Genomic DNA, 9,396 nt, shown 5'->3' on the forward strand with positions numbered 1-9,396 from the left:
TTTATAACATCCAAGTGAAAGATATAACACCAACATGTCAGAAAAATAAAAAATAAAAAAACAGAATCAATGAGTTGGAAAAAGGATGACCTTCCTCCTAAATGACTCAATCAGGTGTAGCTTATCACCTTCTCAATGGCACACAAAACCATTTGACTTTCAACTGTGATGAGCTGTGGTCATTTTGTTTAGCTCAGCATGAAAATAGCTCTCCCGGAGTATGTCAGTCCTTGGTAGTGCAACTGAAGCAAACAATCAACTATGGGTGGCAAAACACTGTCAAAAGATCTCCGGGATAAAGATGTGGACAGGCACAAGTCAGGAGATGGATGCAAAAAAATTTTTCAAAGGCTTTAGTCAGGAGATGGATGCAAAAAAAATTTTAAAGGCTTGGCTTTATCAAAGAAGTACAATGAAGTCTATTAGGCTATTAAGAAGTGGAAGGTATTTGGTACAACACAGACCCTCCCTGGATCAGGAAACTGGTCAGAGAGGCTACCAAGAGGCCAACAGCAACTCTGAAGCAGTTGTAGGAATTTATGACAAAGAGTGGTCATTGTGTGCATGTGACAGCAATATCACAAATTCTCCACAAATGTGGCTTGTATGGGAGAGTTGCAAGAAAACATTTAATTTGTAATGTGTGAGAAGCAATACAGTTGCTGGTTTTACAAGGTTTTCTTTCTTTCTTTTTTTTATTTTTGTTACTTTGTTATTTTTTATTGAATCCAATAAGGGTCTGTTTGACCTGGAACATAACTGGGTTGTATATTCAGATATTGAACCTAATACAAGTGCTAGTAGCGTGAAAGAATAATAAACTATGGGCACACTATTGTGTGTTTAAATCTGAGTGATGTGTTGTTTTTTTTAACTGTATGTAAGTGCGTTTTAGTTTGTTCCTATCATGTACAGTCTATACTCAGAGGTGCACTGGGATTGCAGTAAGCAGGCGCTTCTGTACTAAAACTGAGTCAGCACTTTCTTAGGTACTTCATTGACTTTAACCCCCAGTCAAACACATACACGCTTCCACACAACTGTGGCACTGGCATTCCATCACCCCCTCTGTTATGAAGAGAATGGCTTGTTAATTGCCCCATGTTATTTATGATACCGAAGGGCTGTATGCATTATTGAAGAAATACTCGGGTGTTTCTTCGCAAGCAGCTCGATGCAATTGTCCGTTAACTCTCGTTGATATCGTCTAATGTATTTTATGAGGCAATTGGACGTATTGGAAAATAATCTATCCAAAGATGATATCTTGCTTGGGGTGGGTGCTGCTTACGGGTTGCATGCGCTACTGCTGCTGCACTGTTTCCAAGATACCCACACAGTTTCCTTAGCAACCGGAGAGAGCACATGGATAAAGTGTGCGCAGTAGTAATGACGCTTACGACACTTCCTTTTTTCTTCCAAAACAGTGGTGTAATAATGGCGGGCGAATCTTTGAGGATTACAATAATGTTCATGCCGTGTTTTACAACACACACGTCATTGTGGTTCTGGAACAGAGAGTTTCGATTGTCTTTAGTAGAGTTTGCGCCGACGTCATAACGAACCGTAAAAAGTGAACGTATTCCGCTGATGTCAGCTGAAACGGAGCCATTAGATCAACGATAGGCTGCTGCAGCGAGCAGACCACCAAGAGTGTCACCCACCTGCAAGCTCATCGACGTAATGTGAAGGGAAAAAAACAGCCACAGTTCGTTACAAATACAAAACTTTTATAAATGTATATAAACGCTTTTTATTAATGCATAGACTATGTCAGTTTAGGTCAAAAGGAGTAAAATTTAGGAGTAAAATTTCATAGACATGGTTTGAAGTCTTTTTTGCACTCTAAAAAATATTTTCTCAATCTGTACATATTCTCAACTGTAAAAGTGAAAAAAGAGTAAAAATGCTAAACCTATTCATTGACAAACTGAATAGTACATTGTAAAACATATATTTTTTTAAGTAATACGTTTTAATGATCTAATGGCATTCCTCTGTGGGAACCTCCAAGTTTGTTTGGATTCTTATGTTTAAAATAATTTATTTATTTATTTATTTTTGTTATTAATTAACTTTTGTGTTGTTTAGGATATTTATTTAGCCAGCCTAATGTTAATAGCATGTATTTACGTTTCTACTTTTTAACAAAAAATAAAATCAAAAATAGAAATAACTGCATAAACCAACTAGCCAAACATGAGGTTAAATAAAATAAAATAAAATAATATAAACTCAAGTAAAAGTGTTCTTGTTTTAAGAAGACTGACCAAGAATGAAAATGCACAATTAGTGCTTATTATTTAAAAAATAATTCGTCCGTGAATTAATTTGCACTTGTTGACAGTATATCTCAGATGAGCGATTTTCAAAGTGTCACCAAAATAAATATATTTGATAGGCTTTCGCGTGCTTAATGAGAGGCATGCAGTCCTATTCATTATCAATTCAAATACATCTTCTTGATTGAAGTATTTGGGTAAAGAGTCACGGCGCGTTCATGTGTTCCCAGTGTCGCGCGGCGCTGTCCAATCACCTCCAACCATAGGCGGTCCGATCCGTCCCTGTTTCACATAGCGTTTCCTCCCCGTCCCTGCCTCCTCCTCCTCCTCCTCTCCTCCCCTCCGCTTGGCTGCCTTATCATCGCTTCCTTATTGCCAAACCTGCAAAGACAGGGCTGTACTGAATGCAGCGTAATTTTGACCCATGTTCCATTAGCTGAGCGGCCCTGAGGGCACGAGGCTACCGCGCGGGACTGTAATGCTACACTGTCCTCCCTCTCCGGCCAGTTCATCCTCAGCAGCGCAGAGCTATGGACCTGAAACCGAAGTGCTCTTCCAATACAGCATATCTGCAGTCACCTGCGACTCCAATGGGCAATCAATATTGATAGAGAATTGTTAAGGATTACAGCCATAAGGCAATACGTCGCGGGGGGGGAAGGCTGGAATTATGAAGGTATGTCACACACCCCGTTGCATTATTGCTTGGCTGACCATCCGATACTACTGCCATATGCTTTTATCCATTCATTTCTGTAGGTGTACCGCGCGAATTCTATTATGTCCTTGCGTGGCGACTGATGCCAGGAGAGCCGCTTTGCCTTTGCAGCATTTAACGCCGCGCGGGCTCTCCTTGTCAGCTGCTTTGTTTGTCAACTATCTCCACCACATCTTCTACCGCGATTCATTTCAATCGGCATGTGCTACTCGTTTCTATCTTTGATAAAAGATGTTCGCGTGAAAGCGCCTCTCAGACAACAATAGCAGTACATTAGCGCGAGCGCGTGAGTGAACTGTTGGTCCACGTAACGTTAGTAAAGCAGCGGCCTCGAGCACTCATGTTTGGAGGCAACGTAACCCCGTCAGGTTTAAATGAATATGGGTGTTTTTCTGTGTGTGTGAGAGAGACACAGAAAGTGTAGAGTGTGTAATGCGAGAGCGAGCAGGTGCTGAGAAAATGTGTTAAACCAGTTGCGACTCTCCGTGCTGTGTGTTTGCAGTGATGTGAGATGAGATGTGGGATTCATAGTCCACTCTGCTGGTAAATAATGACCATTGCAGTCATTGGCTAGCAGCATGCAGCCCCTCTCGGCACCATCATAACCCTCCACAGCGTTTATGGCCACACTTATACGCATATCAGTGTGTTTTATTGTGAGATCTCAGGCATGTTATGAGGAGAAATGGTTGTTACATGTGTTTGTCCGCTGAGCTATCTGTGAGGGAATTTGGCAGGGCATGTGTCATTCAGCAAACAATCCGATGTTAAACAGAATTAGAATAAGATTCATTGCCAAGTATGTTTACACACACACACACACACACACACACAAAATGGTCTTGAAGCTTCCAGTAGGCTACATAGAAAAAATAAAAATACAACTAGACAAATAATATTTATGTAGACAATAGACAAGATAGAAGAAAATAATCTATATAGAGATAAAATTATGCAAGAGAATGTGAATAAGAAAGGAATAAAATATAATTATTAAAAAAAAAATGCACATGACCCTAAAAAAGGTCATCCATGTCTTGGAAGATACCAGGAAAACTAGAAAACTAAAACCATAAAAACACTTCTTACTTGAAATAAAATAAACATTAACTGAAATAAAATAAACATTAACTGAAATAAAATAAACTTTTTTTATTTAGTATGAACTAAATATTTGATGTTTTAGTGTTAACTCACTAAAACTGGAATAAAAATGAATAAAAACTATATAGACATATTTTAAAATATATATTAATATTAATGATATTAAATAATAATAATAATAAAATGACAAACACACAAAGCAAAAATGAAAATGGAAAATATATTATAAAAAACTATTATAAATGAAAATATTATTAAAAAATATAATACTATAATAGTAACTATAATAGCATATAACAAAAAAATATCTCTGGTCCTCAGATCAGAACAATTTAGTCATCACATGCTCACACTCAAAGGTTTATTGGCATGACAAGCGATCAGCATGACAACCCCAGGTTTACATTGCTAAAGCATTAGTAAACATTATATTCACATTATCACACACATTACGCTCATTTTTATCCATTTTGAATATGATAAATTATGTAAAAATGACAATCACTGACACTTTGGCATGCTGCAGAACTGCCTCCCTCCGTCACTCTTCTGTATCTCACTCTATCTTTCCCCCAGGCAACACAGTTTCATACCTCTCCTCTCCCCGTTACTTTTACTTGTTACTCTTGTAAAAGCTGCTAGCATGAAGGTTATGGACTTAAATCAACAGCCAATAGTGTCCTCATGCAAATGAGCCTGAGCAGGTGTGCATTGTGGGTATTCATATGTATGAGCATGTGTGCAGGTGCTGTAAAATTTCATCTCTGGAATACATAGTGAACTTGCATGTAATGTGTCAATTTGCAGTGAAAAGACACTTTCAGTGTTGTAATCTGGTTATAAAAGCGACAAGTAGCTGAAATTATTCCATTTGAGCTTGGGAATTGTAGTCCTAAATTAATGTGACTTGAATCATGTTAGAATCACGTCTAGAGTAGACTTGTGCTTGTATTCGGTAATGGGATATATCACGGTAATGAATATGCATGATATTGTTATCGTGGGCACTTCTAAATACCGTGAATATTATTATTATATAATATATATTACAAATTATTCAGAATTTTGAATGCATTTTAAGAATACTTTTCCAATAAACTGGTCAAAATGCACAACACCGCTGTATGCTGCGTGAAAGATAATTTTGCATTTAAATGTTCAGTTATTTTTGTTATAAGAAAAAAGTTATTAAACCTGTTATACTGTATTATGACAGCACTTTTTTTTAACTTAATTTCAATATCGTGATAATACCGTATACCGTAATAAAAGCATTAGCAATTAATCGCAACATGAAAATTTGATACCGGCATATCCCTAGTCTAGAGTGACCTCTTTTAACTGAAGCGGTTTGTTTCTGAGTTCCAGATTGTTTGTTTTTATTGTGGAACCTTGACTGCTGGATGTGGAGAAAAAACAAACCCCATGGCTCTTCATCGCTCTGGACTCTTTAATGGTTCAGCACATAACAGCAGACTGATGTACCTGAGGCTCTCTACACAGCAGCGATTCGCAGTGTGATGCCGCAGAGAGATTTTAAACATGTCTCAGAGTGATTCAATATTATTGGGATCTGATTTGTGGAAGTTTGAGTTTTATTTGGCTGTACCTTTTCCATCGAAAAGAACTTCTGAAGACATTTTCTGCCTATGCCAAGCTGATCTTTCTTAAGAAATCCTGCTTAAAACAGCCTAAACTGTTTTGCTGTTTTTAGCTGGTTTAAGAGGCCCTGACCAGATGTAAAGTGCTGCAAACCCATCTGAAACCAGGCAACAGACCAGCCTGGAAGACTAAATAAGATGAGCAAACCAAGTTAGGATTTTTTCCAGAGCAGAGGGTGATGATGTGTAGTCTTGTGTTTCTCTAATTTGGTAGATCAAGTTAATGTTCAGTTCTACAATACAATAAGATCAAGACATCCCATAATCATTTGCTTCACGGGGTAGAAATCGAATTTCATTCTTCTCTGATTTTCAGTCTTGTTCACAGCATGAACAAATAATTGACATTAAGAGTTGCTGCGTTAGATGTCGACAAAATGTCAAACAAGCGGTGGATCTCAGCACCCAAATATCCCACCTCAGAATGCCATCCACAAAACTTTCTTCTACATCTCTCTTCTTGGCCCAATGACATCTGGACCTTTAGTTTTCAACTAAACCTGTTCTCGATTTGAGCATATTCATCGACTCACCTGAAGATCCAGCAGGATTTATCTTCTTTCTCTGCACTTCATCTTTGGTGCTACAGACTCCCTCAGAGTTAATGAGAATATCCGATGTGTTCAGACAAGGTTAGAGCTCTAACCTTACAGTAGGTTTGAAGTCCCATTTTGAAAACCGTAAGGGAAGAGTTTTCAACATTCCACTTTTGCTCTACTGTAGCTTGAGTATTAATCCAGTTTATACTTAAAACTTGGCATTGTGTGCTACATATATTGTTGTTCATTTACACTACCATGTCAAAAGTTTGGAATAATTACATTTTATGTTTTCGAAAGAAGTCTCTTATGCTCACCAAGGCTGCATTTATTTAACAAAAATCTGTAAAAACAGTAATAGAATGAAATATTAATACAATTAAAAATAACTTTTCTATTTGAATATATCTGAATTCAAATGTAATTTATTCCTGTGATGGAAAAGCTGAATTTTCAGCAGTTATTACTGCTTTCAGTCACATGATCCTTCAGAAATCTTCAGAAATATGCTGATTAAGTGCTCAAAACATTTCTTATTGTTATAAATGTTGAAAAATGTTTATGCTGCTTAGTATTTTTGTTTTGGAAACACCTTTTGATCAAATAAATGCAGCCTCGGCAAACATACGAGAATTTTGACTGGCAGTTAAGTCGCTTTGGATGAAAGCATGAATGAATAAATGTAAAATAGTCATGTTGCATAGTCACCATTTCGAAGATTTCCTGATGCTGTTCGTGCAAACGTAGTTGACTTGGAAGTACACTGGCCATTTGAATGACTTTGAAATGCATCTGTTGCATTGGAAACATTCATTCTTTGCAGGTCTGCCTTAAATGCTCTTGAACGGTATGAAAAACACAAACAGTTCTTTTGTTTGGGGTTATAAGTTCTTTATTCATAAGTAGGATAGGGTGGCAGTTTTGGGCACCTTTCCAAAGTACTTAATCAATTATTCTCAACATCTCAGCAGCCCATGAAGACTCAGCATGCATATGTAATGCAGAGAATGCAAGCAGGATTTAATCAGAGAGGGAAAGGGCTTTAGATCTTGATAAAATACACAGATGTCACACAACAGTGATAAATGTGAAGAAACTTGCCTTCGGATGGGAGTGTATGTCTATGACACGTGAAACATCATCCCAGAGGGATTCCAGAAACATAGCGAACAAAGTGGTAGACAAGATCCAGATGTATATTTAAAGCTAATTTATATATTAATCTTGTATCCTAAGTGCTGAGTCTTATTTTACCTGCATGAGAGGGTTTCCAGCGAACTGTACACACTCATTTCACATTCGCACTGTACTGTGTGTGTGCTCAAGTGAGGTGCGAACACACTGCGGCAGGTTGGATGGACTTTGATACCGGCATTTGAAGTGCTCATGCCACTGTTTGCTTTTAGTTTTTAAGGTGACTCGCTCTGCTATTTCTCCACAGCTCCAGGCAGGGTCTGTACAACCTGGAGTAATAACTTTCTCTCTCTTTGTGAGGTAATGGAAAAGACCTGCAGCGCCAGAATGCACGGTCTCCTCCCCTCCCTGAGTTTACTGCAATGGTGTTACTGTAACTGTAACTCTGTTGGTATTGTCCATTTAAAGACTCAGCCACCCCACCCTCGCTGATGTATATCAGATGATGCATTAACTAGTGTGTGATCTTTGCACTGCAGGATTGTAATCAGAAAGGCTGAAGTGTGTTATGTATTTTCAGATGAGTTGCGTTTGTTGTTGCTTGGATTCTAGTGTCTTTAGCTTTTGATTCAATTCTATAGAGACTATATGAGTTGCTATATGTCTAAGCAGCAGGGACACGCATGCAGAGAAAGAGAGAGAGGGCCTTCTGCAGCCAAACCTGATGCGTAATTTGGCAGATCCTCTGAGATACTGATTCGTTGTGTATTTTTAAATTTTTTTTACTTTACCATCTTTAGTGGAAAGCCCCGATGATTTTGCTGGCAAAAACGTATACATTTTTGGTAGCAGAATCGTTGACACCTGAAATAGATCTATGCATTTTTAATGAGCCTGTGTAAATTGTGTTTGTGGATGGAATCACCCCCCACTGCGGTTTGACCATCTGTTTGCTTGTTTTGTTTCAATTTGGAGACTCGTATCATGTGTTTAGCTTGTGGAATACCACTGGGATTGGTTTGATTTTTTTAAAAAGTCTCTTATGCTCATCAAGTCTGCATATTTTTGATAAAATAAATGCAGACTTGATGAGCATAAGAGACTTCTTTTAAACGTAAGTTTTCAATATATTTTAAAATTTAATTTATTACTGCGATAGCAGCCATTACTCCCAGTCTTCAGTGTCACATGATCCTTCAGAAATTCATGGAAACTTTTTTTCAGCATTCTTTAATGATTAGAAAGTTAAAAAGAACAGTATTTATTTGAAATTGATACATTTACTGTCACCTTTAAGGAATTTAATGTGTCCTTGATGAGTAAGTAATAATTCTTTATATGTATAAGCAATAATAATAAAAAAAAATCTTAATGATCCCAAGCTTTTGAACAGTAGTGTAGGTTAAATGCATGTTTAAAATATGTTTGTTACTTAAAGGGGTCATATGATGCTGCTAAAAAGAACATTATTTTGCGTATTTGGTGTAATGAAATGTGTTTATGCGGTTTAAAGTTCAAAAAACACATTATTTTCCACATACTGTACATTATTGTTTCTCCTCTATGCCCCGCCTTTTTGAAACGCGTCGATTTTTACAAAACTAATCGGTCTGAAAAGCGAGGTGTGCTCTGATTGGCCAGCTATCCAATGCGTTGTGATTGGCCGAATACCTCAAGCGTGAGACAGAAATGTTACGCCCCTCACATACTGCTGATGCCGTGTCCAGCCGGAGCGACGAGGCATAAACATTAAAACCCATTACAAACAAGGCATTTGTTGCATCCAGTGGGGACATAAATACGGATTATAATGACTTATACTGTCTGTTTACGCGTTGCGTTGCATTGCGCCGCGCAAACATAAAACCCTGTCTGCATTTGTGATCAGAGAAATGACAAACAACAAGTGCTACTCCACACTGCCCAAAAAACTCGCGTTTGAATCATCAGTGACAAAT

The 9,396-nt window shown here is 37.7% G+C and overlaps 1 pseudogene; it reads left to right on the forward strand.

The window, feature by feature from the left end:
* The first annotated feature begins 2,627 nt into the window (after positions 1 to 2,627).
* LOC107745821 (membrane-associated guanylate kinase, WW and PDZ domain-containing protein 2-like) overlaps positions 2,628 to 9,396 on the forward strand; it is a 41,534-nt pseudogene continuing 34,765 nt past the window's right edge.

The sequence above is a fragment of the Sinocyclocheilus rhinocerous genome, unplaced genomic scaffold, assembly GCF_001515625.1.
Source record: "Sinocyclocheilus rhinocerous isolate Xijiao unplaced genomic scaffold, SAMN03320098_v1.1 scaffold558, whole genome shotgun sequence".
In the NCBI taxonomy this organism is placed as follows: Eukaryota; Metazoa; Chordata; class Actinopteri; order Cypriniformes; family Cyprinidae; genus Sinocyclocheilus; species Sinocyclocheilus rhinocerous.